Source organism: Mauremys reevesii, linkage group 12 (assembly GCF_016161935.1).
Source record: "Mauremys reevesii isolate NIE-2019 linkage group 12, ASM1616193v1, whole genome shotgun sequence".
NCBI classification, from domain to species: domain Eukaryota; kingdom Metazoa; phylum Chordata; order Testudines; family Geoemydidae; genus Mauremys; species Mauremys reevesii.
The window spans coordinates 21,590,520-21,608,988 of NC_052634.1; the positions used below are offsets into that span (position 1 = coordinate 21,590,520).

General features: G+C 53.1%; 5 non-coding genes across 5 annotated transcripts; all 5 read right to left on the reverse strand.

Moving 5' to 3' along the window:
- Window positions 1-63: 63 nt before the first annotated feature.
- Window positions 64-136, reverse strand: TRNAK-CUU. Its single transcript has one exon. It is a non-coding gene; the product is annotated as a tRNA-Lys (tRNA).
- Window positions 137-1,230: 1,094 nt separating this feature from the next.
- TRNAQ-CUG lies at window positions 1,231-1,302 on the reverse strand. Its single transcript has one exon. It is a non-coding gene; the product is annotated as a tRNA-Gln (tRNA).
- Window positions 1,303-9,892: 8,590 nt separating this feature from the next.
- Window positions 9,893-9,966, reverse strand: TRNAN-GUU. Its single transcript has one exon. It is a non-coding gene; the product is annotated as a tRNA-Asn (tRNA).
- A 2,415-nt stretch (window positions 9,967-12,381) lies between these two features.
- TRNAN-GUU lies at window positions 12,382-12,455 on the reverse strand. Its single transcript has one exon. It is a non-coding gene; the product is annotated as a tRNA-Asn (tRNA).
- A 3,507-nt stretch (window positions 12,456-15,962) lies between these two features.
- TRNAR-CCG lies at window positions 15,963-16,035 on the reverse strand. Its single transcript has one exon. It is a non-coding gene; the product is annotated as a tRNA-Arg (tRNA).
- Window positions 16,036-18,469: the final 2,434 nt, after the last annotated feature.

Genomic DNA, 18,469 nt, shown 5'->3' on the forward strand with positions numbered 1-18,469 from the left:
GAATCCCTGTGTGGCTGTGAACAGAATTTGGGCCCTGGCACACAAGGCAACTTAAAAGCTGAGCACCCAGACAGGGGCTTGAACCCTGGACCCTCAGATTAAGAGCCTGATGCTCTACCAACTGAGCTACCTGGGCTTGTTAAGAAACATCTTCACCATTCACCACAAGAGTGAGCAGGCAGGCAAAGTGGGGGCAAAAAAAGTCCCCGGAACCCCTCCTCTTTTTCTGCACAGCCACTGCCTGTCAGCAGGATTCCTCCTCCTCCTCAGGGAGACTAAATCTCCCAACCTAGACAGCCGGTCCATCCGCTGCACATCAATCCCCCATGCCTGAGCCTCCCTGCCAAAGCCCTGCACCTGGCCCCATACAATTAAGTCTCACGTCTCGCTGGGAACTCGACTTCTTGTGCCCAGAGTGTCTCGGCCCCCTCAGCAGATGACCTGAGAAACACAGTGTCTGGCTTTTCCAAAGAAGAGCTTAGACCCCTTCATCATGTGGCCTAAAGGATAAGGCATCTCCCTGTGGATCAGATTATTCAGGATTTGAGTCCCCTCATGGTTGTGCTCACTTTGTGCTGCAAGTCCTGCTCCCTTCAGGGCTGGAACCTCTTCTTGGCCGCTCAGGCCAATGTTCTGGCTTCAGCTAGAGCTCCGGGAAGGAGTTGGGGGGGGGGTGGGCGTCACAAAGGCTGGGACATGAGCCCCAGGTGCTTCCAGTCTTGCCTTTGCCCTTCCTGACTTGCCAAAGAAAATGGGCGGCTCCACTGCCAAAGTGAGCACCTTCAGAGGCCCAGCCCTGCTTTCCTACCTTCTTCTGATGTTGGCCACAGAGCATCAGCAGCTGCCCTGCAGGGGTTTGGCATGGTAGGGAGTCTCTGTGGCTGTCTGCTGGCCACACATAGGCATGGTCCTCCCCTCCTCTTGCCCTGCCCTCAGTTGCTTTTAAGCCTTCCCTTGGAGCTGTCAGCACCAGCTGCCTCTGCTTTAGGTGCCTAGAGGAGGAGAGGTGCTGGGCTCCCACCTGCCCAGCCCTGCTTCCTTCAAGCACAGTGGCATGTACCAGACTTATGGGCACCAGGTAAAGCCATGAGAATCCCAACCCTAAGACACCAGTACCCAGCTCTAGAGCCCTGACCCACCACAGCCAGAAGGGAAAGACTTGTTCTCCTACAACTGGAGACAGGAAAGTTGAGCACTGCAAGCTCCAGGGCTTCACCACAAGCCAACACAAGGTCCCACTGAGATTTGAACTCAGATTGCAGGATTCAGAGTCCTGAGTGCTGCCCGTTACACCATGGGACCAGCTCCTGCTGCTTTTTCTGCACATTGGTGACCCTCACGGGACTGGCTCATGTAAGGGACTGTTGGCCCCTTACTAAACCTTAGTGGGGTTTTTGGTTGGCTAGTTCCCAGTCCCAATAGAAGGGGGAAGGGCCAATGGGAAATCAGGCCCCTGAGACTGACAGTCCCCTGGGCAATGGGGAGAGGCCTAAGCTCCAAGTTAGCCGCACTGACAGGCCAGGCAGTCACCAGGCCAGGGGGGTCCCATCCTCCGTGGGAGCTGGAACTGCCTGGGCCAGAGTGGGGCAGAGCTAAGGAGAGAGCAGGAGCCGGAGAAGAGCTGGGGAGCAGAGCTGCGCAGGTGTAGTGCCAGAAACTGCTCCCTGAAGGACTTTGCTACCTGCAGCAGTTACTGAGACCTGAGGTTGTTCTTATTTGCTGACTTGTCCTAATTGGCTAAAACTTGACAGTGGTTTCTCTAGCAAAGGCCAGTCCCTGCCCCCTTGGTCCAGACATCCTCATTCACATCAGGCTGGGGTGACCAGATGTCAAAGATGAAATATTGGGACGCGGGTGGCGGAGCAAAAAAAAAAGCCGGAGGCTCCCCCCCCCACCGCCAGGTGGCAGTGGCACAGCCCCATCTCCACCCAACTCTCGGCTCCGACCCCCGATACACCCCCAGCTCCCCCATCCCCTCGCTCCTGGGCCCAGCCTGGGCTCTGAGCTCTGCAGCCGAGCCATACTCCAGGTCTCTCCTGCAGCTCCTGGGCAAGGGGCGAACCAGGCAGCCGGGCCCAGGCCCTCCTGGCAGGAGCGTGTCTGCCCCACATGTGTCTCCGCCCCGCACCCACATGGGTCCTGTCCGCTCCGCACTGCCCCCAGCCCCACTGCGCTGCCCCGCAGGCTCCAGGGCTGGAGCAGCCTCCGTGCTGCGCTCCCAGCCATGGCCATGGCCCGTGTGCAAACCTGGGAGGGAGGAGGATGCCGCGTGCTTGGGGAAGAGGCAGGGCCAGGGCGAGGATTTGGGGAGGGATCCAATGGGGCAGTGAGGGGGTGGGGCTGGGGGCAGGGCCAGGGTGGGGATTTGGGGAGGGATCCAATGGGGGAAGGAGGGGCGGAGTCAGGGGCGAGTTTCCTTCGGGCTCTGCCTGTGTGCTGGAGCAGAGGGCAAAATTTTTGTTTGTCCAGTGTCCTGACCAAACATCGGTCGGGACGCGGGACAAACAGGCAAATATCGGGACAGTCCTGATAAAATCAGGACGTCTGGTCACCCTACATCAGGCTTCAAGTTGAGAATCATTTCCCCTTCCCCCTCTGTGGGAGGGGAGACTTTTAAATGTGCTCTCTGTGCGACTGCACATGGCTAAGCAAAGAGAACAAACCCAAATCCCCCCTGTGCTTTGGGAGCCAGGTTTGCGGTGGGAATTTTGTAGTTCAGATGACTTCACGCCTGGGCATTGGGATTCTTTACCAGTTTCTCTGGCATTGGGGCAGTTTTGTGCTAACAGATGTGATGGCCGAGTGGTTAAGGTGTTGGAATCAAAATCCAGTAGGCGGGTTCAAATCCTGCTCACAGCGAAGTCTGTGTTTTAGCAGGTGTCTCACTGGGGCAATACCTCTGTACAACCCCCTGAGACACTCTCAATTCTCTCCCCACCCCAAGTAAATCCTGTTCTGCTCCTTTCATAGAGATCCCTGGGACACCACCTCACACTGTGTCCCTGAGGGGTCGGGCAAACTCTCAGCATCTGAAGCCTCGGCCACTCACCTAGTGCCCTATAGATCAGCCATAGCCCTGGTTCTGCTCCTCTCTCTAGAGTGTGACAGGAGCCAATTCAGCGACTCCATGGGAGCTACGGGGCTGCAGAACCAACAGAGGAAAAATAGGTGCTCAGCGCCCACTGGCAGCCAGCTCCCCCTCCCCCCACTACAGGCCTTGCTGACAAGCTCCTCCTCTTCCCCTTCAGTGACTTCCACTTGCCAGTGATCAGCTGTTCAGTGGGGTGCAGGAGGCGCTGGGCAGGGAGGGGGAGGAGCAGGGACTGGAGGAGGTGGGGAAGGGAGAGGAATGGGGCAGGAAGGTGCAAGCTGGGAAGAGATGGGACAGAGGTGGGGGCTTGGGGGAAGGGGTGGGGTGGGGTGGGGTGGGGAGCAGGGCCTGGGGAGGAAAGGGGGGATTTGTCACAGACCCCTCTAGGGCCGGCCCTGAAGGAAAGCACCAACTATCACAGTGACAATAAAACTGACCAGCATTGCGGGGGAGGCTGAGGGAGATCCGCACTCACCAGCAGGGCCGTACTTAGGATTTATGGTGCCCTAGGTGAGATTATTAAACTGGTGCCCCTGTGCCTGTTCTGCTCTTAGCAACACAAATATAAGCATACAGTATTGGAAAACTTGCCACATTCACGTTATTAAAACCAGTTTTACTTAACTAAGCACACTGTAATGCTGATGGTCTAGCACTAAAGAAGTAGCACTATAGAAAAAATTCTGATTTGACAGAATGATGCAAATAATATTTTTTTTTAATTTGTCAAAATGTTATTGGAAATTTTATATGAAGCGGTATTGAAACAAAGATTTGTTTTTAATTAAAAGCAATCTTTCTGGCTTTTTTGGCTGCAAAATCAGTTTAATAAGCTGGGTTTCCAAACAGTGGGAAAATATAACCCTAGTTTTACTGCTAGGTAAAGCACAAAGTGACCAAAATGAAGTCAGCACAGAATCATCTCATCTAGATTAAGGTAGCACAGAAATGTTACAGAAGTCCTATTGTGCCTTATTTTGTTTGGAAAGACATTAGCAATAGCAGCACATTCACATGATAAAATACATGATAAATCTCTGCCTCTAAAGTTCCATCAAAAACTGACATTTTCACAGCTCTAGCATGATCTGCTGTACAGATTCTTCACAAGGAAGTGTCCCTGGCCTTTTTAACTCATATTAACTATGTATTTACTTTATGAAAGTTGGAGAAAATATTGTGAAAACGTAAAACATTGGCTGCCCAACTTCTGGGCTGGCAAAAGCTATACTGACTCACAGGGAAAAAAAAGCAGGAGAATCTTAGTACAACATATGGTCAGTCTATACCAGGGGTCGGCAACCTTTCAGAAGTGGTGTGCCAAGTTCACTGTAATTTAAGGTTTCTCGTGCCAGTAATACATTTTAACGTTTGTAGAAGGTCTCTCTCTATGTGTATATTATATAAATAAACTATTATCTGAGGTCCTGGCCACCGGTCCTGCTCAGGCCACTGCCAGCTGAGTAAGTGAAACCCCAGACCGGCAGCGGGCTGAGCGGGACTGGTGGCTGGAACCCTAGACAAGGATCCCAGGCCCTGCTCAGCCCGCTGCTGGTCTGGGGTTCTGACCACCAACTCCTGCCAGCCAGGATCCCGGCCGCCAACCCCCCTCAGCCCGCTACCAACCTGGGGTTCTGCTCACCCAGGCTGGCAGGAGGCAGACAGGGGTCGGCGGCTGGGCTCCTGACTGGCAAGGGGCCGGCAGCAGGAACCCCGGCGTAGCAGTAGGCTGAGTGCTGCCGGCACCCCAGACTGGCAGCAGACTGAGCCACTCAACCCCCACACCGGCCCTGCTCAGCCCGCCACCAGCCCACTCAGCCCGCTGCCGGCTGAGTGAATGGAACCCCAGGCTGACAGCAGGTTGAGTGGTTCAGCCGACCTGCTCAGCCCGCTGCCAGCCTGGGGTTCCTTGGGGGTCCCCAGGTCAGCAGCAGGTGCTGAGTGGGGCCGATGGCCGGTATCCCAGCTGGCAATAGGGCAGCAGCCGGTACCCCAGAGCAGTGATGGGCTGAGCCGCTCAGCCTGCCGCTGCGTACCATCAAAAATCAGCTCACCTGCCACCTTTGGCGCGTGTGCCGTAGGTTGCCGACCCCTGCTTTATACGCTAGTAAGGAGATGAGCATATTACAGCTGCTGGAGGGCTCTTATCAGGAGTAACAGGCTATGGGAAAATCAGTCGACATTTTTTGTTTCTCTGATGAAAACTGACCCACTCCCTGCCTCAAACCAAACCTGTCACTAATAATTGTCAACAAATTAATTTTCTGTTTTTGGCTAAGATATTGATTTTTTTTCTTTAAATACTGAAATTGGATTCAGGATTGTTAGCAAGAATTTTTGGCAAACTAAGTTGTTAAATGACAATCTAAATGGCAACACAGTACTGCTTTCATGCTTGGCTCACCCCCAAGCCTGCTGGTCCAACAGCTGCAGTAGACCCCAAAATCCACCTCTTGGGGTGCAAAGTGGCAACAGCAGCAGCAAACCCTCAGGTCCAATCACACGCCAATGGGCACTACCACCAGCCTTACGGACCATGGTGAAGTTAGCCCAGCATCTGATCTCAGGGACAGGTCACCCATGGAGCCACAGCAGCTCATCCTGCCCTGTGCAGCTCCCCCCGGATGAGATGGATCACTGGCAGCTGCCAGCCCGGGGGAGAGGCGCTCCCCAGCTAGGGTGACCAGATCCAGATGTCCTGATTTTATAGGGCCAGTCCCGATATTTGGGGCTTTGTCTTATATAGGCACCAATTACCCCCACCTAGAGTGACCAGACAGCAAGTGTGAAAAATCAGGACAGGGGGTGGGGGGTAAAAGGAGCCTATATAAGAAAAAGACCCCAAAATTGGGCCTGGCCCTATAAAATAGGGATATCTGCTCACCCTACCCCAACCCCCTGTCCTGATTTTTCACACATCTGGCTAACCCCAGCCCAGCCCTGTGTGACATTCCAATCCTGGCCGAGGAAGTGAGTTACTTTCACTTTCATTCCTCAGCAGGTAGCCAGCCTCCCCCCACCTACCCCCCAGCACCTCACCCAACCCAGCCCTGATGGAGGGGAGGGAGAAGAGAGAGAGGGATGCTCCTGGGGACAGAGGAAAAAGGAGGGGGTGCTCCATGGGGCAGGGCGGGAGAAGAATGGATGTTATGGGGGACAAGGATACTGGTTCCAGAGCCGCAGAGCCTGCCTCACCTCACCTCAGCCAGGGGGAAAAGAGTCACACTCACAGGTGAGCTCCTTCCTCAACCCCTCCCCCCTTACCTTCCCAGAGACCCCAGCAGCCAATCCCCTTCCTCAGACTGTGCTGCATTCAGCTCTCTCTAGGATCCAGCAGCCTGCTCCACTGCTTCCCATCTGTCCAGGCTCCCCAGAGAGCTGTGCCCCCAAACCTAGCAGTGCCCTACGTGGCTACCTATGGCTAAGGACAGCCCGGGAGACGTGAGAGAGAGATCAGGCTAGAGCAGAAAATGGTTGGGGGCAGGGTGAAGGGTTTGAAATGGAAGGAGAAGAAAAATCTTTCGCCTGCTCCCTCTCATCAAAGCATCTAAAAACCAGATGAGAGATACCTCTCCCCCACTGAAACATCAACTCTGGTGGGCTCGGGCTGAGGAAGGAACTTCTCTCTCCAGCAGCTCCAGCACACCTAGGCTGGGACATGGACACCTCCCCCCCAAAGATCTGGTGTGCCTGGCCTGGGACAGGGGAGGGGCTCCTCTCCTCTCCATTGGGGACATGGCGGGATGAGAGATGTGACAGGGCTTTACGGGAAATCATTATTTGCCTGATTCATGTGCCAGTCCTAGTCCTTGCTGACCCAACAGACTGTTTATCCTGCATGCTGATGCCAGTTTGGAGGGTCTGGGAGCAGTCTCCTACCAGGAAGTGGAAGGTAAATGTAAATCTGTAGCCTTTGCCAGCTGAGGACTGTCTGATAGCGAAACTCGCTATCCCATCCACCAGCTGCAGTTCTTGGCCTTGAAATGGGCCATCACTGAGAAATTTCCAGACTACTTGTCCAGTGCTCAGTTTCAGCTATGGACAGAGAACAATCCACTGACTTCTGTGTTAACAAGGGCTAAGCTGGATGCTACAGGGCAGAGATGGGTGGCTACTTTTGCTAGCAATAACATCAGCATTCAATACCAGTCAGTTGGTATAATAGGGAGTGTGATTTATCAGGATCACCAATTCTTGGCTGGGGGGAGGATGTAAGCAGGGTCAGAATGAACTCTACCCTGCCATCTGTTGGTGATGTGTTGTAAAGGCCTTTTGTTGCTGATGTGCATGGTCACACCCACCCCAAATTGCATGATGGGGGTGCTTGTCCAAATGGTGATTTTGGCTGCTGTGGGATCCCCAAACTCTTTCTTAATAGGGCAGGAGTAATAAAATGTAGTAATCCTGGTCATATGAATCAAAAACAGTAGAACGGTACTTAGCAGTTCATGATTTCGGGACTCACCCGAACCTACATAAAAATCATTAGACAAGGGACATGGGTTCCAAAAAATAGCAATTTAAGAAAGATTGAAAAAAATATATGTGTTTAACATCATGAGATTCTTCTGAACTCTCTAAATGCACATTTTATGGTTTTCCTCTCTCTTTAGTTGAAAAATAGAATTAATTATTATCCTACTACAAATAATGTGTTAAGCATACACTTAAAATCTTTCTGTGGCACATGTACCACCTCTGCAACTAACGTTTGCTACCTCGCTCCCTAATAACACACCTTTTACCTCTCAGGACCAAAATACACCGTGAAAGAGATCTAACGGCATAAGCTTAGGGTGAGCAACTGCAGCACTCACAACAAATTGAAGAGATTCAAAACTGCCTCTGCCTCTGTCTTTCCACACCAGGGACAGCAGAAAGGACATCAGCAGCACCTGCAAGAGACCAACAACCATCCATTTCTACCTCCCTCCACACGCTGCCGTTAGGAACCCATACCCCTTAATGGTGAGTACTTTTCAGGCGAGGGTGACGCTCTCAGGCCTCAAATGCCAGGTACAGTTACTCTGTCCTTGATCAAAAATCAACAGGAAAATACACTGGATTACTCCTGCCCCAATAACAAAGAGACTGGGGAACCCGCAGCAGCTGAAATGACCGTTTGGACAAGCACTCCCATCATGCAATCCGGGGTGGGTGTAACCATGCAAATGACATCAGCCCCAAAAGGCCTTGACGACAGATCACCAACAGATGGCAGGGTAGACTTCATACTGACCCTGCTTCAACTAGATTGTGGCAAAGATTCCCAAACACCGAACGTTAAAACTCACCTAACGTGGGTCAATCCATCCTCATCGTCGTAACCGCTCGTTATACTCCACACCCGAACGTAGCCCTCATATGGACAACATACCCTCCTAACTCAGTGTCTGTATGTTAACCTTTTACCCCCAGTCAGGGCTATTGCAGATTATGTATTCCTTACGCCACCCCATTTTAAACCGAACTTTGCACCCCTTGGGTAAGCTGTACGTTGTTCCCTGAGCACCAGAAACTTCTACGCCGAAACTCTGTACCGTACACTTTTTTTTCTTTGAACCTCATCTTAATAAAATGCTGACTTTTGTTCGAGATCCCGGCTCCTTTTTCTTTGAAAGGCGTGTGCGTTCGCTCCGCGTTTTAGTCTGCTAATACGGCGGGGGGCGATTGAGCCAGAGGTGCTTGCTTGCTGCAGACACGGATCCAAGGCTGAACCTCGTCCCCCACAAGCGTAACTGAAAACAGTTTAAGAAGTGCTCCCGTCTCCGGCACTCAGCTACCCAGCTCCCAGTGGGGTCCAAACCCCAACTATATCCTTTTTACCCTGTAGAAGCTAGCTGTAAAATCCTGTGACCAGGGCAGCTGCCTAGCAGCCTGTGCATCTGCCTGCCAGAGTGAGGGCGTGTAAGGGACTAATCCGGATAGTGGCAGCTAGGTGGCAGGGGAAGAGTGTGAAGAAGCAGCAGAGTGGCGCAGCGGGAGCGTGCTGGGCCCATAACCCAGAAGTCAATGGATTGAAACCATTCTCTGCTACATGTGCGCTTGTTTCTTTTTCACTCTGGGCCTTCAAGCGAGCCGGTTACCAGCAGAGCCCCAAGAGCCTAGGCCATGGGGCAAGAGGTGGCTGAGGCGAAGCGGCCTGCCAGGGAGCTCCCTGGCACCTCTGGCTGCCTGGGCTGAAGGCAAGAGGCAGGCCTGGGCGTGGTGAGGGCCTCCTGTCCAGGAATGAGGCTGCAGTGCTTCCTGGTCCCCTTTTCCCACCCACCCCGGCAGGCGGCTGCTGCGGGAGAACACGAGGGAGGCTCTGGGGGCGCTAGGCAGCGCTGTGTGTGTGGCTGTCAGGCGAAAGAGCCGAGGCTCCCGACTCGACCTGCCATTGACTCGCGTGGTTCTGCGCGGCCGTCAGCCGGGGCGGGATGGGCCAGGCCGCGGACGTGACTCAGGCTTGGGCCGCATGGCCGTGCTTTCCTGACGAGGCATGAGGCAGGCCAAGAGCTTTGCACAGCGTACAGGGAAGTGGGAGGGAGGCGTCTTTGAGCCGGCCTGTCTCCTTCGCTTCTCCCTTGCCGCTTGGGCGGAGGCGGGAAGGGAGCGAAATGTTCCCGGCTGAAAGTTTTTGTGCTCGGCTTTGGGGATTAAGCCTGAGCCTCCGGCACGGCTGCTGGCAGATGGGTTTCTGAATGGCATCCAGCCTGCTCTTTGGACCACCAGCTGAAAGCACTGAGGCCAAGAGGCAGCAAAATGGGACCTTTGAGGCTCCCCCCACAGGCAAGCAAGGAAGTAGCAAGGGCTTAGCGTCATCCCTGGGTGGGCTCGAACCACCACCCTTTCGGTTAACAGCCGAACGCACTGACCCATTGCGCCACAGAGACATAGAGGGGAAAGGCTGTATTGAGCACAAAAGCCGGGAATCAGCTCAGGGTACGGTATAGCAAATGCATGCAGTGGTTAGCCAAGCAACAGCAAGGAACTGGACTGCTATGGGAGGAAAGTTCTGTGGGAAGGAACCGAAAAGAGCACCGGGGCTGTGGTACAGTGCTCGCATACACTTTCTTGGGCCTGTTTTGCTGGAAGAGTTAGCAGAGCGAGATTGTTAGTCACAGGTGAGTGGGTGGGTTTATGCAAATACTGGACTCTTGGACAGGAGCAGGGATGGGGGTGGGGCACACCACTTCTGTGGCACATGCACCACCTCTGCAAGTAACGTTTGCTACTTCACTCCCTAACACCACACCTTTTGCCTCTCAGGACCAAAATACACTGTGAAAGAGACCTAACAGCATAAGCTTAGGGTGAGCAACTGCAGCACTCACAACAATTTGAAGAGATTCAAAACTGCCTCTGCCTTTGCTTCTCCACACCAGGAATAGCAGAAAGAACATCAGCAGCACCTACAAGAGACCAACAAACAACCATTTCTACTTTCCTCCATGTGCTGCCGTTAGGAACCCATACCCCTTAATGGTGAGTACTTTTCAGGCGAGGGTGACGCTCTCAGGCCTCAAATGCCAGGTACAGTTACTCTGTCCTTGATCCAAAATCAACAGGAAAATACACTGGATTACTCCTGCCCCAATAATAAAGAGACTGGGGATCCCGCAGCAGCTGAAATGAGCGTTTGGACAAGCACTCCCATCATGCAATCTGGGGTGGGTGAAACCATGCAAATGACATCAGCCCCAAAAGGCCTTGACGACAGATCACCAACAGATGGCAGGGTAGACTTCATATTGACCCTGCTTCAACTAGATTGTGGCAAAGATTCCAAAACACCGAACGTTAAAACTCACCTAACGCGGGTCAATCCATCCTCATCGTCGTAACCGCTCGTTATACTCCACACCCGAACGTAGCCCTCATATGGACAACATACCCTCCTAACTCAGTGTCTGTACGTTAACCTTTTACCCCCAGTTAGGGCTATTGCAGATTATGTATTCCTTACGCCACCCCATTTTAAACCGAACTTTGCACCCCTTGGGTAAGCTGTACGTTGTTCCCTGAGCACCAGAAACTTCTACGCCGAAACTCTGTACCATACACTTTTTTTTCTTTGAACCTCATCTTAATAAAATGCTGACTTTTGTTCGAGATCCCGGCTCCTTTTTCTTTGCAAGGCGTGTGCGTTTGCTCCGCGTTTTAGTCTGCTAATACGGCGGGGGGCGATTGAGCCAGAGGTGCTTGCCTGCTGCAGACACGGATCCAAGGCTGAACCTCGTCCCCCACAAGCGTAACTGCAAACAGTTTAAGAAGTGCTCCCATCTCCGGCACTCAGCTACCCAGCTCCCAGTGGGGTCCAAACCCCAACTAGATCCTTTTTACCCTGTAGAAGCTAGCTGTAAAATCCTGTGACCAGGGCAGCTGCCTAGCAGCCTGCGCATCTGCCTGCCAGAGCGAGAGCGTGTAAGGCACTAATCCGGATAGTGGCGGCTAGGTGGCAGGGGGAGAGTGTGAAGAAGTAGCAGAGTGGCGCAGCGGGAGCGTGCTGGGCCCATAACCCAGAGGTCGCTGGATCGAAACCATTCTCTGCCACACGTGCGCTTGTTTCTTTTCCCTCTGGGCCTTCAAGCGAGCCGGTGACCAGCAGAGCCCCAAGAGCCTAGGCCATGGGGCAAGAGGTGGCTGAGGCGAAGCGGCGGCCTGCCAGGGAGCTCTCTGGCTGTCTGGGCTGAAGGCAAGAGGCAGGCCTGGGCGTGGCGAGGGCCTCCTGTCCAGGAATGAGGCTGCAGTGCTTCCTGGTCCCCTTTTCCCACCGACACCGGCAGGCGGCTGCTGCGGGAGAACACGAGGGAGGCTCTGGGGGCGCTAGGCAGCGCTGTGTGTGTGGCTGTCAGGGGAAAGAGCTGAGGCTCCCGACTCGACCTGCCATTGACTCGCGTGGCTCTGCGTGCCATCAGCCGGGGCGGGGTGGGCCAGGCCGCGGACGTGACTCAGGCTTGGGCCGCATGGCCCTGCTTTCCTGACGAGGCATGAGGCAGGCCAAGAGCTTTGCACAGCGTACAGGGAAGTGGGAGGGAGGTGTCTTTGAGCCGGCCTGTCTCCTTCGCTTCTCCCTTGCCGCTTGGGCGGAGGCGGGAAGGGAGCGAAATGTTCCCGGCTGAAAGTTTTTGTGCTCGGCTTTGAGGATTAAACCTGAGCCTCCGGCACGGCTGCTGGCAGATGGGTTTCTGAATGGCATCCAGCCTGCTCTTTGGACCACCAGCTGAAAGCACTGAGGCCAAGAGGCAGCAAAATGGGACCTTTGAGGCCCCACCACAGGCCTCGGGGAAGCAGCACAGGCTTGGTGTCGTCCCTGGGTGGGCTCAAACCACCAGCCTTTCGGTTAACAGCCGAACGCGCTGACCCATTGCACCACAGAGACACGGAGGGGCAAGGCTGTATTGAGCACAAAAGCCGGGCATCAGCTCAGGGTACGGTATAGCACATGCATGCAGTGGTTAGCCAAGCAACAGCAAGGAACTGGACTGGTATGGAGCGAAAGTTCTGTGGGAAGGAATGAAAGGAGCAACGGGGCTGTGGTACAGCGCTCGCATACACTTTCTTTGGTCCGTTTTGCTGGAAGAGTTAACAGTGAGAGACTGCTAGTCACAGGTCAGTGGGTGGGTTTGTGGAAAGTAGGAGTGTACAGGGAACTGTCTTTGAACAGAAGGAAGGCGAGGAACCAGTGAGAGGAGGGAGGCTGAAAGACTTCTCTCTGAACAGCATTCTGTGTTAATGGTTCTTGCTTTGAAATCCTCAGTTGGAGTCATTTCGGGGAAGTGATCCTCACTTAGTTACCTAATTTTCAAAGTCATGTGAATGGTGTTTGGTGCGTGTCTGGGAGCTCGTCATGGCGAGGTAGAAAGCAGTGGGGGCAGAGAGGCTGTGTAACAGCCAAGGGTGTCAGCCTTGTTTTTCGGCTCTTTAGAGCCCAGATCCAAGGGTATATTACTTTTGTTCACTGAATTGTTGGGTAGTAAGTCATCTGTTGGACTTTTATTTATTGTGTTTTGTCTGCAGGTAGTAAATCAGTCACCAAATGTTCTCCTGTTGATTCTGCAACTTTACCAGGGTGGGAGTGGGGTGGATGGGGGAGCCCCACCTGTCAATCCTGTGCTGTGAGGACGGGAGGTAAGTCACAATAAGATATATCAACTTCAGCTACACTATTCTTGTAGCTGAAGTTTTGTGTTTTACATTGACCCTGTTCCCCCACCCTTCCCCCAGTGTAAACCAGGCAAAAGTGTAAGTAGTCTCTTAGCCTATCCATGCTGTGATCAAGTGTCTTGGGGTCTATCTACACTATGAAATTAGGTCAAATTTATAGAAGTGGTTTTTTTAGGAATTGTTTTTATACAGTCGATTGTGTGTGTCCCAACACAAAGGGCTCTAAGTGCATTAAGTCACTGGACTGCATCCACAGTACCAAGGGAGCGTCGACTTCTGGAGCGTTGCAATTTGGGTAGCTGTGGGTAGCTATCCCGCAATCTCCGCTGTCCATTGGGATTATGGGTTGATATCCCAATGCCTGATGGGGCAAAAACAGTGTCGCGGGTGATTCTGGGTACATGTCATCAGACCCTCCCTCCCTCCGTGAAAGCAACAGCAGACAATCATTTCGCACCTTTTTTCCTGGGTTACCTGAGCAGATGCCATACCACAGCAAGCATGGAGCCCGCTCAGCTCACTGTTACACCGTACGTCTCCTGGGTTCTGGCAGACATGGGACTGCATTGCTACACAGCAGCAGCTCATTGGCTTTTGGCAGCAGAAGGTGCATTATGATTGGTAGCCATTGTCATTGTACTCCTAGGTGCTCTTTTAGCTGATCTCAGTGAGATCAGTTGGGGCACCTGGGCAGACAAGGGAGTGACTCAGCCAAGTCATTCCCATCTTCTGCCAAGCAACCAGGCGATGACGATGGCTAGCAGTTGTACTGCCCCGTTTGCTCCCAGCCTAAAAATGTAAAAGCTAGATGCATCAAAACAAGAAATTGACCTGATTTGTTTTGTGAAATCAACAGCCTGCTAAACCCAGGGTTTTGAGTTCAATCCTTGAGGGGGCCATTCTGTGTGACAGTTGTTTGTGTTTCTTCTTGATGCAAAGCCACCCCTTTTGTTGATTTTAATTCCCTGTAAGCCATGCCGTCAGTCGCCCCTCCCTCCATCAGAGCAATGGCAGACAATTGTTTCACACCTTTTCTCAGCGCAGAACCGGAAGCTGCAAAAGCAAAACCAGGCAAGGAGGCGACAGCAGTGCGGTGACAAGAGTGATGAGGACATAGACATGGTCATAGACTTCTCACAAAGTATGGGCTGGGCAATGTGCCCCGGCAATGTGCACATCATGCTGATGAGCTCAGCATGGTCACCTGTGCTGATCAGCACACTACACTGGCCAAACAGGAAACGAAATTAAGAAGTTTGCAGGCCTTTTCCTGTCTACCTGGCCAGTGCATCTGAGTTGAGAGTGCTGTCCAGAGTGGTCACAATGGAGCACTCTGGGATAGCTCTGGAGGCTAATACCTTCAAATTGTGTACACCACTACCCTAAATTCGACCAGGCGAGGCTGAGTTCAGTGCTAATCCCCTCGTCGGAGGTGGAGTAAAGAAATCGATTTAAAGAGCCCTTTAATTTGAAAAAAAGGGCTTTGTCTTGTGTATGGGTCCAGGGTTAAATCGAGGTAACGCTGCTGAATTCAACCTAAAGTCATAGTGTAGACCAGGCCTCCGAGGGATTTTATAGCTACTGGCTGGCTGGGTGTCCAAAAAAGGGAGCAACCCTCCCCCCCGCTTCCATTGATCACACTTGGTAACTACTAAGCAGAAGCACAGAATCATAGATTGATTTGCTGAGTCTCCTGCAGGCTTCCTAACAGCACAGCAGGGCTGCTCTTGGTTCTGCACAATGTTGTTTCGTTTAGCAGTGACTGTGAAGGCACTTCCAGCTATTTGGCTGTGGGAACTCTGGTATTAAGTGGACACCCTGTGTATGGCTGTATTGCTTGTAGATTTATATATTCTGTATTGATGTTACCAAATGGAGTATTTTGTAGCTGTCTGCTATAATTTGTTTAACTTGTACGAAATATGAATATGCTCCCTCAGACTTAACCACCTGCCTTTCACACACTCCCTGCCCCTCGCTCTCTGGGGTGGGAACAAGCCACCAGCATGTGTGTCCATTGGATTTTTTTTTATTTAATTACTTCTCATTGTTAAATTATTTATGAGTGGTTTTTAAATTTCATTGCAGTGCGTTTTCTTCCTGCCACTGTCACCTGGCAGCTAAGGGATGTGAGATTCTCCTCCATTGAGTTTCTGCCCACGGAAAAAGAAGAGAGACCACATTTCAGTACCTTTGGAAATAAAGCAACCTGGAAACAAACCAGCTGTCTCCTCAGTGTGCAGTTTGTGTCTCTTTTGCTGCAGTTGATGTGTGTGCAGCATGTGTGGTGCACAGGGGCACTGTGTGCTCACATGAGAATTCACCACCCTTGGTGCAGGATTTGACTTGTTCCTGGAGTGAATGTAGCACTGTGGAGTGTCAGGCACAGGCTGCATGACCCCTTCCATTTATCCTTGGCGCAGATACAGCCCAGGCAGTGCTACTGCAACCTCCCATCCTGCTGCCCTCCACCATCATCTGCACAGCCCACCTGTCAGGGCAGGAGGGGAATGTGGCTCCATGGATCCTGGTTCTCAGATGGGGTTGCCCTGGGATGGGGGTGTGTGGTTGCATCCATTAGGTCACCAGACTGAACCTTCTAATATCCTTGGTGATTGTTCCCAAGATCCAGGACTTTGTGCTCAAACAAAGAAACATCTCCCAGCTTCCTGGCTGAAAATAAGGCCCTTTCCTTGCAATATAGAGGAAAGAAGTAGATCTTCACCCCAGATGGGACTTGAACCCACAATCTCTGGCTTCGGAAGCCAATGCCTTATCCATTAGGCCACTGGAGCCCTGATATACAACTGTTGAAGAGATGGAAATTTCCTCTCACAAATGCACATTCCTCGCATTTGCTTCAACACTAAATAGCCCCTTTATGTGCCTTAGAGAAATGTCTGCATCCCCTGGCAGCGAGGCAACTGGGCAGGTTGCTGACAGAGCTGAGCACCACCTTTCTGCCAGCCACCTTGAGAGAAGAACCTCACCCTGGAGTCACCCCTCCCTCCTTCAGCACCTCCACGGCTGTGGCTCTGAGCGGCAGTAGGATGATTAGGGGGTGAATCCGGGGCTGGAAGGGGGGTAAGGTCGGCCTGTAAGGAGTAACCAGGTGGGGCAGACCCAGGGGGAGGCTGTGGGCTGCTGGTTGGTTGTTGGGATCCGAGCTCTAGATCAAAGCTGCACAGTGACCTGACACCCAGGGTTATAAGGCCGACACAGTGACCCCCTTACTGGCCTCTGTGACCCCCAAACCCTTGTTACTAAGGGCATTGAGGAGTCTCTGTCCCTTAATAACTTCTGGGAGCTCCCCAGCAGGCTGCAGGCGTCAGCCGCCTCCTGCCTCACAGGTTAGACTCTTGGCACCGTGCCAGCCGCCCCCTCGCTTGCAGGCCCAGTGTAAGAAGCAGGAGGCCTGGTGCTGGCAGAAGAGGGTTTTGATTGATCCACCTCTGTGTTATGGGCACAGGATGCTTCCACTGTGTCCCTCTGCTGGCTTTTCTTCAGCAGCGCCTAGCGGCCCTGGCTCCAGGCTAGCGCCTGGTGAGCTCTGGCACTGGCAGGAAGCGCTGCAGGGTGCTGGGCAGCAGCCCTGGCAAACCAGTTGCTGGTAGGTGTCTCTGTGGTATCATGGGTCAGTGAGTGCAGCTGTTAATGGAAAGGAGGGGGGATTATGCTCCCCCAGGGATGCCACTGAAGGCTCCTCATGGGCTCCTCAAGGTCTGCTGGGAGCCGTGATGTCCCCCTTTTGCCACGTTGAAGGCTCCCTCCTGGACACAGTGGATTCACCTGCTGCCTACAAGAGTGTGGGGGCCGTGCTGCAAAAGCCCATCTCCCAGCAGCCGTGCCAGAGCCTCAGGCTTAATCCTCAAGGCCGAGCGCAAAACCTTCAGCCGGGAACATTTCGCTCCCTTCCCGCCTCCGCCCAAGGAGCAAGGGAGAAGCGGAGGAGACAGGCCGGCTCAAAGACACCTCGCTCCCACTTCCCTGTACGCTGTGCAAAGCTCTTGGCCTGCCTCATGCCTCGTCAGGAAAGCACGGCCATGCGGCCCAAGCCTGAGTCACGTCCGCGGCCTGGCCCACCCCGCCCCGGCTGACGGTGCGCAGAGCCACGCGAGTCAATGGCAGGTCGAGTCCGGAGCCTCGGCTCTTTCCCCTGACAGCCACACACACAGCGCTGCCTAGTGCCCCCAGAGCCTCCCTCGTGCTCTCCCGCAGCAGCCGCCTGCCGGTGTGGGTGGGAAAAGGGGACCAGGAAGCACTGCAGCCTCATTCCAGGACAGGAGGCCCGCGCCACGCCCAGGCCTGCCTCTTGCCTTCAGCCCAGGCAGCCAGAGGTGCCAGGGAGCTCCCTGGCAGGCTGCCGCCTCACCCAGGAAATAAGGAAAAGGCCATGAATGACTAAGTCAGGAAATAACAAGGAAATAAAGAGGTTTGTCGAATGGGTTTCTGCCCGATTTACCATCTTCTCAGCTACCGCTCAAAGTTAAAGACCTAAAGTCGACCTATCAGCATAAGTACAGATGGTTGGATGGGAATTAAAAGGAGCTGCTGTCTCAAGTGTTAGGTGCCTGCAAGCAGCATGCAGCGCGTTTAAAACCACCGCAGTTAGAGGCTCAGATGAAACGTTTGCCCTAAATCAGCAGCGACAATAGGAGGACCAGCAGAAAGCCACTCTGGGTAAACGGCCAAGTAATGGAGGCCATTAGAGGCAAAAAGTCATTCCTTAAAATTTGGAAATCAGATCCTAGTGAGGATAATAGGAAGGTGCACAAACTCTGGCCTGTTAATTGTCAAAGTCTAACAAGTCAGGCCAAGAAAGAATCTGAGAAGCAACATGCTAAAGACACAAAAGCTGAGCATAAATCCGGTCAATGCGAGTCCTGGTCTGTCCCCGCAGAAAGGTGAACCCCCTCTGTGGCTGGAGTGAGCTCCTCTAAGCCGACCTCACTACAGACCTGCGCCAGGTAGTGCTCATTGTAAAAATGTTTCCTCTGAAGGTTGGGAAAACAGGACCAGCGGTGCTCAGGCCGGCTGACATAATTAAAATCCCCCCCAACACCAAACATCATGCAGCCCAGAGGAAGGGAGCCTTTGATCTTCCCTCTCATGCCTTAACTGGGGACCATACACACTAATATAGCAGTAACCAGTGCCACAGAGCACAAAGCCACCAGCAATGCCCTCCCTGGTCTAAGCTCCACCACCTTCTGTACTCGCACCGTGAAT